This window comes from Sturnira hondurensis, unplaced genomic scaffold (assembly GCF_014824575.4).
Source record: "Sturnira hondurensis isolate 20B ecotype Veracruz unplaced genomic scaffold, ASM1482457v3 Scaffold0022258, whole genome shotgun sequence".
NCBI lineage: Eukaryota > Metazoa > Chordata > Mammalia > Chiroptera > Phyllostomidae > Sturnira > Sturnira hondurensis.
The window spans coordinates 819,211-837,507 of NW_028094889.1; positions in this window are offsets into that span (position 1 = coordinate 819,211).

Below are 18,297 nucleotides of genomic sequence, written 5' to 3' on the forward strand. Positions count from 1 at the left end.
ATTCGTTTCTTAAATATACTTAATTCTCTTTTATTTCTGTGTCCTTATACATGCTATTGTCTGTGCCTGGAACATTATTCTTTTCCCTTTATGTTCTTCCCCTGCTTAATTTCTGCTCATAGTGATGACATGACTTCTACCAGGAAGTTATCCCAGATGCACCCAGATCTGGTTTAGGGGCCTGACCAACACACTCCCAGACCATCCCATATCCCAGCACTTGTCATGTGGTAATTGCTGATTTTCTTCTTTGTTTTCTCCCCAAAGTTTATAAACTTCATGACAGAAAGGATTTTGTCTGAGTTGTTGAAAGCTTTAACCCCAGCACCTCCCATGGTCGTGACCCAGGAAGTTATCAGTAAGAAATTGTTGCATGAGTCATTGCTAAATTGAAAGACAGACTTAGAAAGAAGCAGAGGAGTGCTGAGATTTAATGTAAAGTTAGAAGCAGAAAATACTCAGAGAGGTGTGGCCAAGAGGTAAAGGTAACTTTTTAAAAACTTTTATTTATTTATCTACTTACTTTGATCACCATTTATTTCCCCATACCCTTTTCCACCTCCACCTAATCCCCTTGACCATACAATCCCCACACTGTTTTCTGTATCCATGAGCTTTTCCTTTTTTTTTCTTTTTTGCTCAGTCCCAGCCTTCACCCCCAGAGCTGTCAGCCTGCTTTCTATCTATGAGTCTGTCTTATTTATTAACAGAATTTATTAAACTAATATTGTTGGACATTTAGGTCTTCCCAACATTTTTCATTGTAAATAAAAAATAGGCATGATTTTTTAATCTGTTTAATAAATAAGTCTGCCTTATTTTTTAAAAGAATTTATTAATAATAAAATATTTATTACTTATAAATTTGTTTAACAAATAAGTGTGCCTTATTTATTAAACAGAATTTATTAAACTAATATTGTTGGACATTTAGGTCCTTCCAACATTTTTTTACCAATTTGTTATTATAATGTTATCACAAATGCTCTTCTACACAAATATTTTGTACACATTTTAAATTATGTCCTTAGAATAAATTGGTGAAAGTGGAATTGCTGTGTCAAAATTTTCATGTTATTTGGTTTTTTATATCTAATAGTGATAATTTATCTATCAGAAACATTGTGTCATTTGTGTGCTTATTTCTCAGCCCTGAATTATTTAACAATTTAGTATAAAGCTTTTGTTCATTTATTTATTAATTTTTATATTATGCTAAAGCATGTATGATATAAAATGTACAAGCCAGGGGCATTAAGTACATTAATAATGTTATACAACCATTACCACTGTCCATTTCCAGAACTTTTTTTCATCATCCCAATCAGAAAGCCTGTGCCCATAAAGCAGTAACCTCATTCCCTCCTCAATTATTTCAGAAAATTATTGCATGGCTTTGGAAGGAATTTTTTGTTTTATTGCCATTTCTTGCAGCAATAGAATGTTAATTAACTCTAAAAGTTCTAACACTACATTAGGTCAATTACTGGGAACCTGGGTGAATAGTTATATTATTATGGCAAGGAATGGAGTTTTGAGAAAATAATATTAGGCCCACAATGACGTAAACTAGATAGCCCATAGGGTTTTGTAGACTCAGAAGAGCATCCTTTTGTAATACTCAAGAACTTCTCAATCAATCTAGTGATATGAAATAAACAAAGACCAACATGTCTAGGGTTTTAGAAGCTTATCCTAAACTAGAAATAAGACACAGAGGGGTTCTGTTTGTTTTTTTGCTGGTGTCATGTATAATCCTAAATATCGATGAGGTGTAGTTTACCTAAATGGTAGCAATTTTAAGAAAACTGAAAAGAAAAATTTAGTCTTTGCTTTGAAATGATTTCCCAGAGATGAAAGATTATATTACGATTTTAAGACGTTTACATAGTAACTCCTGAGTGCTCATGAAAAGTCAGAATAACCCAGGAATGAGACAGCATGGGATTGAGAGGAGCGTATATTTGGACTTGATATGGATCCTGAGATTAAGGAAGGTATGTCTGGAGACCCACTTCAAACAATGGCAGTTTCCAGCTCTGCTAATTATTGGCTCTAGCCTATCTGTTTCTGTTAGGATTACTAAGCAAAAAGGTATTGTATTGAACCTCTGGGTATAACAGGAGGGAGAATTTATGGAGGATTAACTTTCTTTCATCTTTTTACCTTTAAATAGGGGAACAAGTCTAACAAACTGAATTAAAGGGAGGTACTTTCTTAAAGTCTTTGAAGTTTTTCTTTGCAAACAGAGTTGAATTGATTTGAGCCCTTTCCCTTCAAAGTAAAAGCCCTACAAGCAAATTTCCTTTATATATTCTTTGCTCTTTGAGAATTAACAGAGATAATACAGTAAAAAAGAGGATCTGATAAGAAGCAAGCCAACTCCTTTAGAATATTAACAAATGCTGATGAGCTTATAAAGTGACAGAACAATTTTTTAATGATTAAAAAGTCTTTTTTCTGAACTCTGGAAGCATTAAAACCTTAGGGTGGTGATAAGGGTAACATGGAAAAAATTGAAATAATAATATGACCCTAAGATGTCTGCCTCTCAGAGCTATTTATATTCAGCCAAATGTTGCCCATTGGTGGGGTTCTCTATGTTTTAATATCTGAAAAAAAAACACAACAAAATTATGAGTAAAATGTTTCAAAATAGCTAAAATTTCTGACTTATATAAATCACCAGTTTTGATGGTCACCCCACCTTCAGGGTACTGTCCTGATCGAGTGTACCCTGCAGCCGGCTTATAGCAGCCTTGGTTCCACCTTGGGCTCTGCCACTTAGCAGCTTTTGTTCCTCACGGGACTCAGTTCCATCATTTATGCAATGGCAATATGAATGGGAGCTAATTCAGGAAGCTACTTCCCATATGGTGGCAGGGGGTTATAGAAGACACACTTTTTGAGATACTTTTCAAACATTTTCTTTTATAAAAAGGAAAAAGAATATTTGGATTAAATGAAGTCATGAGTGTAGGTAGTCTAGCTCACATGTGTAGGGTGACATTGGAAGTGCCCTTGTCTTGGAAGTTTCTGGCCCGGGTCTGCTGTCAGCATAGAGACAGGACCTGCCTAGCCTCACCTTCTCTCTTGGGTAAAATGAGGTTTATCAGGCCCAGATCTTTTTACTCCAATGTGTGAATCTTGAAAAGCAAGCAGATGTTTTACTTGGACTTGGGCTCTGGAACAGAGAACAGAAAAGGTTTGGGAACTTTTTCTGTTGGTTGGGATCACAAAGGGAATCTGACATGGGTGAGGCAGTCAGCATCGCCTACACCACTATCTGCAGCAACAGTCTCCTTGTGCTCCAGTGGGTGGTGGACATCCTATGCATGTGTTCTCTCATGCAGGCTGGGTAAACCAAGACAGCAACCACTCTTGCTCAACTCAGCCTTGTCACCTCTAGGCCCTTCACTGGGTAAGGCTTTCCTGCTCCAGATTTTCTTCTTATCTTTATTGTTCTTCCTCTCCCTCTATGTATACATATGCATGTGAAATTTTAATTTAAATAAAGCCCTTTGGTTCTAACGTTGATGAGTTGCTATAGGAACTAAATTCTTTCTTTCCTTATAGTCATTTTGACACGGGTCCAAGAACCTGTCAACAACGTTAAGTGAGGACTTACTGTATTCACAGACTCTGTATTTGCAAATTTGCTACCTGCTAAAATTCCTTTATAACCTCAAGATGAATATTTGCTGTACTTTCCCAGTCATTTGTGGACATGCATAGAGCAGGGGAAATTTGAGTTGCTTGACTAGCCTGTTCCCAGCTGAGGAGGAACAAGGCAATGTTCTGCCTTCTGTTTCAGTCTCCAGATTGTAAGTAAACAAGAGGCCTTTTCTTGCTCGATTTAGTGCCACATTTTTGTCAGTGATTTCACGGTTTAAAATGGCTCCTAAGCATTTTGAAGTGCTGCCTAATGTTCTCAAGCACAAGAAGGCTGTGATGTGCCTTAAGTAGAAAATAATGTGTGTTAGAGGAGGTTTGTTCAGGCATGAGTTACTGTGCCGTTGTCCATGAGTTCAGGTTAATGAATCACCAATATAGTATTTTAAATAAGGAGTATTTAAACAGAAACACACATAAATAAGGTTGTATATTGGTCACTTGATGAAAATGTTGTGACCAAAGACTTGCTACTGTATGTCCCCAAGGAGTAATTACAGTATCCACTAAATCAGTGTTCATAGTGAGTTTTTAGAACACAACTACTGTGAATAATGAGAATTGATGCACATGCATGCATGTGTGGGTATAATATACACATAAAACTATCTTCAAGGAAAGTAAATCTAATTGAGAAGGTAAAATGTAAAAATAAAGGAAATATAAATAGAAGCATTTGATTGACAACTTAAAGACTAACAATAATTGATGGCTGAGTAGAGAAAATTCTATTGAACTCTCCATATCCAAGTAAGCTTTTCCTGCCAATAAAATGGAGCAATGATACCCAATGCTTGGCTAGCTTCTGCTTATTTTTCAGTACAAACAAAGCTCTATTCAAAATAAGGACAAATGTATCCATGTTAATTTTATCTAGGACTCTTCCTTGAAAAGTAATTCCCCTAATTTTTCTCACCAAACCAAAGTTCGTAACTATCAGATGAAAAAGTTAACTTAGAATAGCCATTCTCAGAGGAGAGATTTGCATCAGTCGGAGTTTTTCTATTGTCTAACATGATGTCAAATTCTAGAAATTTAACTTCAGAAATTTTGGCAGAATTTCAGCCAAGTGTCAGTTTTCCCCAACTTCTTTCTTGATTTTTCACACCTGAGACTTGTAAAAGAGAGAAGCCGTAGCTGAGGAATGATGATACACTGAGTTCACTAATTCACAGCATCTTGACATTACCAGTGACCCACAGGTTTTGTTCATGGGGAGACACTCTAAATCAGCAATTTTCAGCCTTTTTCTGTTCATGGCATGCATAAACTAATTACTAAAATTCTGTGGCACACCAAAAAAATACTTTGCTGATCTAACAAAAATAGATATAATTTTTATTCATTTACACTGATGGCTATTGTTGTGTTGGCTGTTGTTACCTTTTTATTTATTTAACAATCTAAGGAAAAGAGGTCAGTGTCTCTGATTAAATAGTCAGGTATTGCATGTTTTAAAAATTCTAGCAGCACATACGTTGAAAAGCCCTGTTCTAAATTGTTTATTCTTTTTCTGTTCTATTTCTTTCTCTTTCTTTCTTCCTCTATGTCTTGTACTCATGTTAATTCTCCAGAAGCGCATTTTAGTTCTCTTGGCTGGTTGTATTTCCTCTCCACTCTGCTCTCAGTGGACTGATTAATCCAGTATCTTCACAGTGGGACAATGAACCCCACGTTTTCTTTGAGTTTTCTCTGTGATCCCAGTTTCTCTACTCAGACTCCTCTGTTCTTTCCAATAAAATTTTAGTCATTTTTCTAGGTGAGAGGCCATTTCCATCTAAGATCACCTGGTCTTAGCTTTTACTAGAGTATTTGTCCTACCAGACCCACTGGCAGTATAAAGAGAATCTAGAACAGCTTATCTAAATTTGGTTATTTTTAAGTGCCCTTGGCCTCAGTTGGCAAGACTGAGAAGAGGAAGTCCATCAACCACAGTCAAGAGCAACCTACACAGTTTTCTTTGTGGTTGGCTGCCATTATGTGACTTCTGTGTTATAACAGTAGAGTAATCCAATTACTCTAAAAAGTGCCAAAATCTATAAACATATTCTATAGGACAGGAAAAAAAGGGATCCTCAAAGATATAAAAGTTGAAGGCACTAACTCCAGCTATCAAACTCCACAAGTAAAGTTATTTATAACCAATATACTATAATTAGGGCCATAACTCAAGCCTATGAACTTCTAGTTACAACTTTACTTAATCAATGATGAACAAATATATATTTTGGTTTTATTATTAAATTTAATCCTCTTTTTTATTAGTCACTATGGTAAATTAGTATAATTATTTTTGTGATCATTTTCAGTTTCCTTCCAAAATAGATCTTTTTTAAAGCTTTATTAAGGGATAATTAATTGACTTAAAAATATACAACTTGACACATTTTGACATATGTGTGCATTTATGAATCATCACCACAAAGCAATAAAATGAAAGAATCCATTACATGTTTTCTTGAACCCTTTTGTAGTACCTGCCTCCCATCCCTTTCTGGTACCTTCTTGTCCCCCTCATCCAATTTGGCAACACTGATTTGTTTTCTGTCACTGTAGGTTAGTTTGCATTTTCTAAAATTCTATCTAAATGGAATCATACAGTAGGTACTTGTTTTAGTTTCTCTTTTTCACTCAGCATAATTTTTTTGAAATTCATACATGCAGTTGCTTGAATCAACAGTTTATTCCACTTGATTGATGAGTAGTATTCCATAGTGTGGATATACCACAATTTGTCCCTTTACCTGGTGATAGACATAGCTTCTCAACTTGGTACTATTGACATACTAGGCTGGATAATTCTTTGTTGTGAGGGACTGTCCTGTGCACATGTCAGTAGACCCCACCCCAGTTGTGATGACCAAAAATGTCTCTAGACATTTCCAAATATCACCTGGGGGCAAAATCACCTCTAATTGAGAACCACTGGGCAGCAAATTGTGCCCCAATGAGCATTCGAGTATAAGTCTTTGTATTAAACATATGCTTCCATTCCTCTTGGATAAATATAGGAGTGGAAAGGTTATGTCATATAGATGTACGCTTAACTTTTCTAAAAAACTGCCAGTTTCTAAAGTGGTTGAAAGTTCCCACTAGTAGCATTTTAGAGTTCAAGTTTTTCAATGTCCCTGCCAATACTTGATATAGTCAGACATTCTATAGTAGTGAAATGGTATTTTATTGTGGTTTCAATTTTGCATATCCCTAATGATAACAAATTCAAACATCTTCATGCACACTTATCTTCTTTGGTGGATAGGCCTTCATTGCCTGATGGCCAATGTCTTGAAAACTATTGTTTCATATATTTTGTGCAATTTTTAGTTGTTTCCATTTGGAGGATAGATCCGGTCCCTGTTACATCATCATGGCTGGAAGCAATATTCTTAACACCGGCACGTAAATGTTTTTCTAGTAGTTTCTCACAATCATATAACCACTGCTGTCATATCTTCTTATTCTTCAGTTTCAAATCCTTGGATCTTTGATTTTCTTGCTTTTGACTTTAAAAGTTAGTTTGCTTAATAAAGAGTTTATACTGTGTATTTTCTTTTCTTATTTTGGTTTGTTGCATCTTGCTACTATATCTTTAAAAATTTCCATGGTACCTAGGAGTATATGATGTTCACAAATTTTAATTTAGCAATCAAGATGCCCAAAAAGATCAAGAGGACAAATAACAGCAATGGATAGAGATTGAGAATACCATTTTATTCCAGGTAGTTTTACTCCTGGTATCCTTAAAAGTAAATTGGCATAAAATAATAAATAAAATGGGCTTTATCAAATTAAAAATATTTATTCTTCTGAAGAAAAAAGTTAAGAAAAATCTAAGGCAAGCCACAGATTGGAAGAAAATACTTGCAATGTATACAATTTTATATAACTTATACAGTTAAAAATAATGTTTAAAATGTAAACAAACACTTCAAAAATGGAGATATATGAATGACCACAAAGCACATACAAAGATCCTCATCAACCCTAATCACCAGGGAAATGAAAATTAAAATACAGTGATACCACTGCCCATCCTCTAGAATGGCTATTGTTAGGAGGACTGACAACGTCATACGCTGGGTAAAATATATAGGAACTGGAACTCTCATACATCATCATGGGAATGCAAAGTTGAATGGGCACTTTGGAAAATATAATGTGTGGTTTAATTTATATGAAATCCTAGAAATAGAAAAAAACTACTGTGTCAGATGGCAGAGCAGTCTGTCAGTAGTTGTATAAGTGTATTGCAAAAATTCATCAAACTTTATACTAAAGAAGGAGAAATTTTATTTCAGGTAAATAATACCTCAATAAATCTTGAAGGGGAAAGTAAATGGTGACATTTCCATTAGAAAGATAAATGTGGAGTAACTCTTTTCTATAGTAAATTGTAGAGCAGTGCAACTTCTGACCTGCCATCTAATTTGATTTTTAGGCTTCTTTTCACCTCATTTTTATGGTTTTATTTTTTCAGGAATGTTTTGAAGAAAATAACATAAATGTTTGAAGTACCTGAAATTATTTTTTCATGAAAACTCCAATATAAGTACTACATAAATCCTTATGAACATGCTATTAATCCACACCAACTTGCAAATATGTGACTAACAATTTAGGTTGGAAAATGAAGACAGCCTACTGACTCCATGTATTTTACTCCCTTTGTTTCTAAAATGTGTGCTGTTGGACTGTGATTAAATTGTTTGGCTAAAGCACTAAAAACACACTGAAAGAAAGAACACTACTGAAAATATGGACTTTCCTCACAGAGAAATATTAAAATCAAAGCTTAATTTGACAGCTTAAATGGTGTTGGTCCAACAATAAATACTGATCTGTTTCAATAGTGACCTCTATTGCCTCGGGTCTTTGAAACCTGAGATCCACTTTGATTTTTTGAAACAAAATGTGTGTGCATGGGAACTGCCAGAATTATGCTTTAAAAACATAGGCAGTAGGACCATGAAGTGTGTGCAGAGAGAGAGAGAGCCCTAAATTGTAAATCTCTGTGGGCAGAGGGTTTTTCAAAACACAATTTCTGGAAAATCTCTTGCATTTCTAATCTACAGTGTGGTACATTAAGCAGGGTTTAGAAATCTGATATCCAGTAACAGTATATCTGTGGAAACAGAAGGCATGTGTCTGATTTTAAATGTCAAAGCAATCTCTTCCTTTTTTCTCCTGCTTTCTCTTCTTATGCTTCCTTTGGCTTCAGGACCTCTTATCTACTGATACCAGTTTAGAACACATTTCTCTCTCTCTTTCTCTCTCTCTCTTTCCCCCCTCTCCCTGTCAGCCTCCCTCTGTCTCTCCCTCTCCCTCTCACCCTCTGTCTGTCTCTTTCCGGCAGGTGTGTCAATTTCATTCAAATCTGATATTTTATTATTTATACATTCTCTTAAGTGATCATAAAAAAAGTTAGTAAAATCCAGGTTATTGGACAAAGTATGGCATGCTAGGGCCTTAGAGCATTAGCTGAGTATAGGGTGCTGTGGCCTGTGGCCTGATGGATTCTTACCAACAGTGGGCTTGGAAGTCAGACTGGGTTTGAATACTGGCTCTGCTGTTGCTTCTGTCTTTACTGTGTAGAATTGACTTTGAGCTAGTGCCAACCAAGTGTTTATTAATTTCCTTAACCTTAGTTTCCTCATTTGTAAAAGGGGATTACTACATTAAATATTGTTGAGAGGGTTAAGGAATCTAAAGCCCAAATGTAACCTTAGGTTTGCCACTGAATCTCTAGTATTGTAGCCTCCCATCTATCAAGTGAAAAGATCACCAGCTGTCTTGCCCTACAGTTCCTAGGAACCCTGCTTCACACGTAAGCTGAGCAGTGGACTGCATCTCTACAGTTAGCTCTGCCCTGCTGTCCTTGGCCACCCTGATCAACTGGGTTGAGACTGATCCGGGCTAGATTCTCAGAAGTGGTATCTCAGCACGTGTGGGTCCCTGGAGTGGTGCCTGCAGCTCTGTTCCACATGCCTCCACTCTTCTGCATAGCCTCTGAAGAGAGGGGGGTACCTTCTGCTTGTAGCTCTGCCTTCCACCCAAATTAATAAGAATATTTGTTCCCTGGTGTTAAATTTGTCTTGGAGTGCCCAGCCTTTCCTCCTCTGTGGCAATTTGACTCTCAGAAACTTTGTTGTTCCTATCACTATTTCCTCATCTTCAGTTCCTCCCGTCCATGAGACTAACCTGTATCTACATGCCTGGACCCAGAGGGTAAAGTGTCTATGTATGTGTGTTCCCAAGGGTCTTATAGTCAAGGAATATGTATAAAGGACCCATGGACAAAAACAACGATGGGTGAGGATTGACTGTGGGAGGTGGGCGTGGATAAGGCAGGGGAGAGTATCGGGGGAAAATGGGAATATCTGTAACTGAACAACAATAAAAAGAGAAGAAAAAGATCACATGAACAAGACATGTTTATTTATTTGTCATTCAGCAAACACTAGTTGCTACACTAAGAGCTGAGGAATTATGGTGGACGAGATAGATTTGGTAAATATCCTTACAGAAATTTCAGTCTAGTGGCAATAACTCCAATGAATATTCAACTTCCAAGGCAATTAGAATAATGTGCTGAAGGGAGGGTAAGCAGAGAACTATAATGTCTAAGTGGATTGGTGGATGTGAGGGCAGCTTCCTGCAAAAATGAGGTTAGCCCTTATCGGAGAGAAAAATCAATGCTTTTATTGAAAGGGGAAAATGTTGGAGTAAGGGCAAGAGAGACAGGGCTGTCCTCCCAGACTGTGCAAAAAGGAGTATCCCCTAAACAGAGTATCCCCTAACAGGGACAGCATGGTGTAAAAAAGTGAAGATTAGAGACAGGAAGCTGTGGGTCAGAGATGGGAAGCCCTAACATAGGATGGAGCACGCTATAGCCCAGTCCCCATCAGAGAATGATTTCTGGAATCAGGGTTTCCAGCAGTTCTCAATGGCTCAGCCTTTTCCTGGGCAGGTACTTTCAGCCTAAGCAGACAGGCAACCACCCAACATAGAAAGGCAGCAGCCTGGACCAGCTGATGGTGACCCACAAGAAATACCACCTGTGACTTCTGTAACCCCCTTTGGCAAAGCCTGCATTTGTATCCAAACCCAGTGAACCAGGGGGTCTCTTCACAATATTCTGACCAACTGCAAAATAATGAACACAGAGCCCATACTACTGAGCAAGTGAAATTTTCTATTACTGCTCAAATTTAGCCATCTTTCCTTTTTCTCCCTGAAAACATGGTAGATGGAGATATTTTCATCCCTGCACTGGCTCGCTGTTGAGCTTCCGTTCCTCTCAAATGTCTGTTACACAGTTATAAGAAAAGCATACACAAAGAAATGAGGACATCTCTTTGACAGCATTTTGCATTTCCTGGGGCAGGTCAACAGGATGTTTCCGAATGCAGAGACTTTGACCTCAAACAATAAGAAGAGCAACTTTAAATGAAGACATCACTGGGCCTAACTGTCTGGCTCTCTTGCTTCTTTGGGGATGACATATTGATGTCTGGATGTGGACAGATTCCAGTGACATCGTTTTTGGTTTTTGACTTCTAAAGTGATTGCTTTTTCATTTTGAATCCCACAATTTTAAAAAACCTAGTACTCTATTCTTTAAAGCACTTCAATTATACAATAAAACAAATATTAAAAGTGAATAAAACATCTGGATGTAGTTTAACAAGTCATTATACAACACTAAAAAATATCACCCAAACTGAGATATAGGACTTTGTTGGGTTCCCAATATCCTAATGCGAAGAACTGAAATATACAGTCCTTGGTTTTCTTTATAATTTTTACTACTTCTGGTTATAGCCTAAATATTAAAGTTTAGTTTTTTTTGAAATTTAAGTAAATGGAATTATTATGTATGTATTCACTTATGTCTTTGTATCCTTTACCCATTCTATGTTAGGATTCATCCATGTTGAGAGTGGTTATTCATTTTCATTGCTATGTAATATTCTATTATAGAACAGATCACAATTTGTTCATCTGCTCTAGATCTGATGGTATTTGTCTTGTTTCCAATTTTCGATTATTGTAAACAAGGTCATAATGAACATATACATGGCCCCGTGCATGTGTGTATAAGAGCTTCTTCCAACTGTATCCATAGGAGTGTCGTTGATGGATCGTTGTGTATGCCTATCTCCTACCTTGCAGGATAATACCAAATTTTTTCCCAAAGAAGCTTATACTCCCAACAAATTATCAATCTCCTTTGATCACCTACTGCGTAATTTAGATCTTAAGGGAAAAATCAATGAACAAAACAGACAAAATTCCTGAACTCATTTCATTTACATTCTAGTGGATGGTGACATGTAATAAATAATCTTCTTTTGAGTGGTAAAAAGTGGGACAATAACACATAGTATGGAAGCAGAGACTGAGAGTGGGGTACTCCTTTAAATAAGGTGTTTGGGGTGGACTTTCTGCCCCTCTGAGGAGGTCAGGGTCATACTTAAAGAATTTTGCCCTTATGTTGGTTTTAATTTATATTTCCTTAATTACTAAACATATGGGTATCTTTTCATATATATTCTTGGGTATTTGAATTTTCCCTTTTGTGAAGATCCTGGTCAAGTTTTTTTGTCTATTTTTGTGTCACTTGTCCTTATTTTCTTAATGATTCTTTATGAGTGTTTCCTTTCCTAATGGTACCTTTTGATTAACAAAATTAAAATTGTGTAGTTTGATTTATCAATCTTTTCTACATGAAGCTGTGCTTTTTATTTCCTTTTTGTAATCCCATCTCTGTCCAGTGGGTGGTACGTGTTTGAGATGTCAGACCCTGAGCTTCCCACATGGGCCTGGGCCCCTGAGCCTACACTCTTTGATTCTTCCTCATTTTTCCAGGGAAAATGCCAACTGGATCATTCCTACTTTCTGAGCTGTTGTGTGATTAGCTATGCTGCATGCTGTCTGTGGCCTCTGTGCCATGGTGGACACTGCCTTCCGCCTGGGAACACACCTCCCTTCTGTTCTTGTCTTTCTTCTACCTCCTTTGGAAAATGCCCATCCACTTTGGAGTCTTCCTTAGTCCCACCCCACCCTGAGCTTGGATTACGACCCCCTCATCAGGCTTCCTATTGGGCCCGTTGTATACCATTCTCACTTCCCTGACACAATGCATACAAAGTATTTGTATCTTTAAAAAGAAGTGACTGTATTAACCTTCTATACCAATGATTTTTAACCTTTTTCATCACACACAAATTAACTACTAAAATTCTGCAACATACCAACAATACATACTATGATTTTTGCGAATCTTACAAAAACAGGTATAATTCTGATTCAGTCACACTGGACAGCTACTGTTGCATTGGCTGTTATCATTTTTTTATTTGAAAAGAGGTCAGTGCCTTTGACTCAATAGTTAGGTATTAAATGATGCAAAAACTCTTGCAGCACACTGGTTAAAAATCATTGCTTTATACCATATACTCCACAATGACCAGGGCAGCTGATTAATCCTTGAAAGCCCAGTGCCCAGCACAATGCTTAGCATGTAATGGGCACCCAATGATTGCTTATTGATCCAGAAATTAACTCTGAAAACATCAAGGTCATCAACCTAATGAGTACTGCTGACTGACTGCATTTTATTTTACTCATAAATTATTTTTCTAAATATTAATTTATTTATTTTTAGAGAGAGAGGAAGGGAGGAAGAAAGAGAGGGAGAGAAACATCAGTGGGTAACATATGTGCCTGGACTGAGGATGAACACACAATTTAGGGATGGGGCCTTAAAATTCCCTATTGCCAATAGGGAATTAAATTGACAACCTTTCATTTTGCAGTATGATGCCCAACCAACTGAGTCACATGGGCAAGGCCAGAATACATTTTCAAAATTTCTTATTTTTTTAATTTTTAAAAATGTGGTTATTGGTTTTAGAGAGGAATGAAGAAAGAAAGAAGAATTATAGATGTGAGAGAGAGACACTGATTGGTTGCCTCCCATCTACGCCCTGACCAGGAATTGAACCCTCAACCTAGGTATGTGCTTTGACTGGGAATCAAACCCCCAACCTTTTGGATTGTGGAACGATGCTCCAACCAACTGAACCACACAGGCAAGGGTAATTTTAGACATTTCTGTAGGCTCATTATTAAAGTGAGAATTTTCTCTTAACTCTCATTAATTACTACTAGGACTTCTTTTTCAACAAAGAGATTGCTGGTAGTGGGTTGAGAATAGATGGAGAAAAAAGGGATATTTGGAGATTTGCTGGGATAACCAGCAGCCCTCAAAGTCAGCTGTAGATACTGGATAAAAGGCCATAATCAAATCTGCAGAAGCATCTCTGTCCTGTAACCTAGAAGAAACAGTTATTCCATGTTTTGGGGAGGTATGCAAAGCCTGACAAATGTGAAGAGTGAGCTACGTGTGTGATGTGGATGAATTTGAAATTGCCCCTGTGTGGATTTTGTGCTATTCATGCTGTTTATCTTTTAAAAATAGGGCAGTGGTTACACAGCTGAAGCTCTGAGCCTGCCCAGCTCCCTGCATGACTCTGCCCGGTCCGAAGCTTGACAGCACTTCCTTCCTGACCTCGAGTGGCTTCCTGCTCTGGCCTTATCGCGCACAAAACTTGACACTGTGCTGGAATGCACTTAAAGTCCATACATGGAAATCTCTTGCTTTCTACATTTACAAACAACTGCCGTCTACTAAACACTTTCTTTTTTTTTTTTGCCAGACTTCTTTACTCTAGTAGGGTAGGATTAATACAGTTCCAAAAGAGCAAGAAAAAAAGCACTTTCCATCTCTATCCCTCGTTTTCAACTGAAATTTCAATATTTTGTTTTATGAACCAAAGAAATTATTAGTAAGTATGACATATATGTATACATTAGCAAGAGAGAGGTGATGGGAAGTTCCAGTATTTATGGGGGAAATGGCTATCCACGTAATGTGAATTATACAATTATATATTTTCATTGTCATTTTATTACACTTCTACCTTAAATGACAATGGTGGGCAGTTTGATTATGAATATTGTAATATAAAAAATAATCTTCTAGCACTGACATCTTTGGCTTCTCTTACAAATTTTAAGTGTTTAGGTAATTATGAAAGGCCTTTTGTTTCCCATCATCCGAGATATCCTGATATACTTCTTTCTTTCTCCCATAAAATTTCAAGGTACATATGAGATAATCTCCACATTGAAAATTAAAATTTGGAATGCCAAATCAATCAAAGGTAAATGGGGCTTACAAAACTTTTAAAGGTTAAGTTTCAGAGGCAAAGAACACAAACCGCTCTCTGCTTTCAATGCATTTTAAAAAGCTACTTTGTAAATAATTTAAAATTTGGAAAGGTGCTAATCTGGAAATTTCAGGGGGTTAATGGAGAAGAAAAGTAGTTTAGAGGAGGTTCCTGGGAGTGTCTTGGCTTTCTAAATTTAATTGCTTGTCATGAGCTCATCAACTTCTTAAGATATTATGATCTTTTACCCAGGCTGGGGGAATTTCCTCAGATGTGATTAAAGAGTGGGCTGGGCCATGTCCTCAGAGTCAAAATCCTTGGTATTGGAAGCATGAACTCTCTTGGAGCCTTTCCCAATTTTATTTCACAGGAATTCCCCCTTGAAGAACAACTCCCACGATAGAAGGCAGGGGACAGAGGAAGCCTTTTGAAATGTATTTATTATTTTAATTTGGAAGTTAAAAAGTCTCCCCTCACCTCTTTGTAAACTACTTAAGTAAAAGTCGGAGGGAACAATTTGAAGTCTCTTTCATAGGATGGGAAAATTAAACAAGTGAAAAGTACTCAAAAATACTCGTTGAAATTCACAATCATCCTGAGTTATTGTTTATAAAGCACATGGCTTCAATCATTTCAGGAAGCCTGATGGACCCCATGGGTGAGGGGAGCCTAGGTTTTTCATTGATTCCTAAAGAATAAGGCAGCGTTAACAAAGCTTCTCCACATGAATATAAACTCCCCTGTGACATGTGATGAAGCTGAAATATACTAAATTTGAGGTCTGCCAGTAAAAAGTACAGCCATTTTTACTAGGACAAGAATGATTTGTGTGACATCTATGTAACCTGGCAGCTAAGGGAAGTGAACTGGAATGGGTATGCGTGAACAATGATGATTTCACCCTATTTTAGTGGGGGTGATAGACACTGTAGCGTGAACATGTGTACTGTGGGGCTGTCACATTCAAATGACTGAGCGAGTAGAGCAAGGAATCTGCATCAAGTTTTGCATTAAGCTAGAACATTCCTCCATGGCAACTATTTGGATGATTCAAAAAGCTGCATCTATAGACAACTGGGACTGGCAGCTTGGTCCTGACAATGAGCCCACTCATACCTTGTGCAGAGTTTGCACCAGAGTTGCATCATACCTTGTGCAGTTTAGCAAAACATCCAATCACCCAGGAGACTCAGATATCATACAGCCCAAATTAGGAGCCCTGTGACTTCTAGCTTTTCTGAAAACTAAAATCACCTTTGAAAGGAAAGAGATTTCGGGCCATCAGTTAGGTTCAGAAAAATATGATAGGGCAGCTGATGGTGATTGGGAGAACTATGTGAGGTCCCAAAGTACCTACTTTGAAGGAGACTCAGGAATGCTTGTCTTGTGTACAAAGTTTCTTATATCTTGTATATTCTTCAATAAATGCCTCTGTTTTTCATGGTACATAGCTGGATACCTTCTGTATCCAGAAGATATGATACCTTCTATCATATCATATACATATGATACCCCTCATATATGAAGGGTAGAGGACTGACTGAGGGCTGGAGTATGAGGGAAAGCTTCTCTGTGGAGATTGTGTTTAAGCTGCTGCCAGATGGAAGAGAAGCAGTCCACTGTGTTCAAAGGCCTGTGTGTTCACAGCGCCCTTGGAGGGCATCCAGGGTAGGAGTAATGAGGAGGGAGGGAAGCTGGGGTGGTAGGCAAGGGCTGGATGATGCAAGGCCTCCTAGGTCATGGTAAAAGTTTTAGATTTTTAAGAGTTGTAATATACATAACATATAATTTACCATTTTAACCATTCTTAAGTGTGCAGTTCAGTGGCATTAGCTACACCCATGTTGTTTTATAACCATTACCACCTTCCTTCTTCATAATTGTTTTCAACTTTTGAAACTGAAACTCTAAATCCATTAAAAAATTTTCCTTCCCCGCTCATAATAGCCCCTGGCAACCACTCTCGTACCTCTGTCTCTAGGAATGTAGAGGTTATATAAACAGAATCATACAGTATGTTTCTGGTTTATTTCATTTAGCAAGTTTATATATGTTCTTGCATATGGCAGCATTTACTTTTTTTTAAGGACAAATAATACTTGATTGTATGTATATATCACATTGTCTTTAAGGATGGCTATTGTGAGTAGTGCTGTAACCTACTCTATAACAATGTACAAATATCAGTTTTGAGACTCTTTGGGATATGTTCCTGGAAGTGGAATTGCTGATTACATGGTAATTTTCTTTTTAATTCTGTTTTCCACAGCAGCTATAGCTTTTTACATTCCCGCCAGCAATGCAAAGGGGTTACAGTTGCTTCACATCCTCACCAGTACTTGTTATTTTCTGCTTTAAAAAAAACAACAAATAATGGTAGTCTTAATAGATGTGAAGAACAGTTTGGCATCTGTAAGGTAGAATCCATTGGATAATTTTATAAGTAGTAACATGATCCTCTTTCTTCTTCAAAACAGTCACTCTGGCTGCTTGATGGAGAATGAATTGAAGAGAGAGGAGAGAGTAACTGAGCAGGTTAATTATAAGAATATTTCAGTGTTCAGGAAAATGATGATAAAGGTAGGAACTAGGATAGTAATTTTAAAGAGAGATAATACAGATGCAAGCTATACTTTAGAAGTAAAATGTATTCATCTTGAAGATGGATGGGATGTAAGAGTGGCTGAGAGAGAGAGAGAGAAATCAATAAGACACTAAAGTTTCTGAAATAAACAACTTGGTGGGTGTTGCTGCTATTTTCAGAGATGAGAAAGAGTGAGTGTGGCGGGGGTATCAAGATTGGAAATCAAATGCTCCTAAAATATTCAATGGAAGCATCAAGAGACAGAAAATTGGATCCACTAACATGGAAACTGGGAGAACCGATTCAGAAAAGTCAGTAAAACTAAGTCAGTAACTTAAGGTCACACCACACAGAATGCAGGTGGCAGAATTAAGAAGCAAACCCAAGGTTGTGTGGCTGTGAAGCCTGGTCTTACCAATTCTGTGTCAACCAGTCCAACCAGCTCAATCCTCAGGAATTTGAACCAATGACTACAATTATCTACTTGGAAAAAATTTGTAGTAATAAAAAGGAGTCAATATGGAGTGACCTCTGTGAGGAGTAGTGGGAAACCTTGTCACTGTGATAGTCTTTCAAACGCAAATCAGTTAAAAAGCTAAAGAGAGCCAAGAAAGGAAATTTGTAAAACACCCTAAATATTTTTCTACATATATTGCCCACATAATTAATGACTTCTGAAGCATTAGCTAATAATTTTACAGTCTTAAAAGCATAGCATGCCTTGTTGGGACAAATGGTGTGTTTTCTGGAACCCTCCTTCTGGAGGTTGGAGAAATGCAGGCAAAATGGCACTGGATTTGGTCCTGG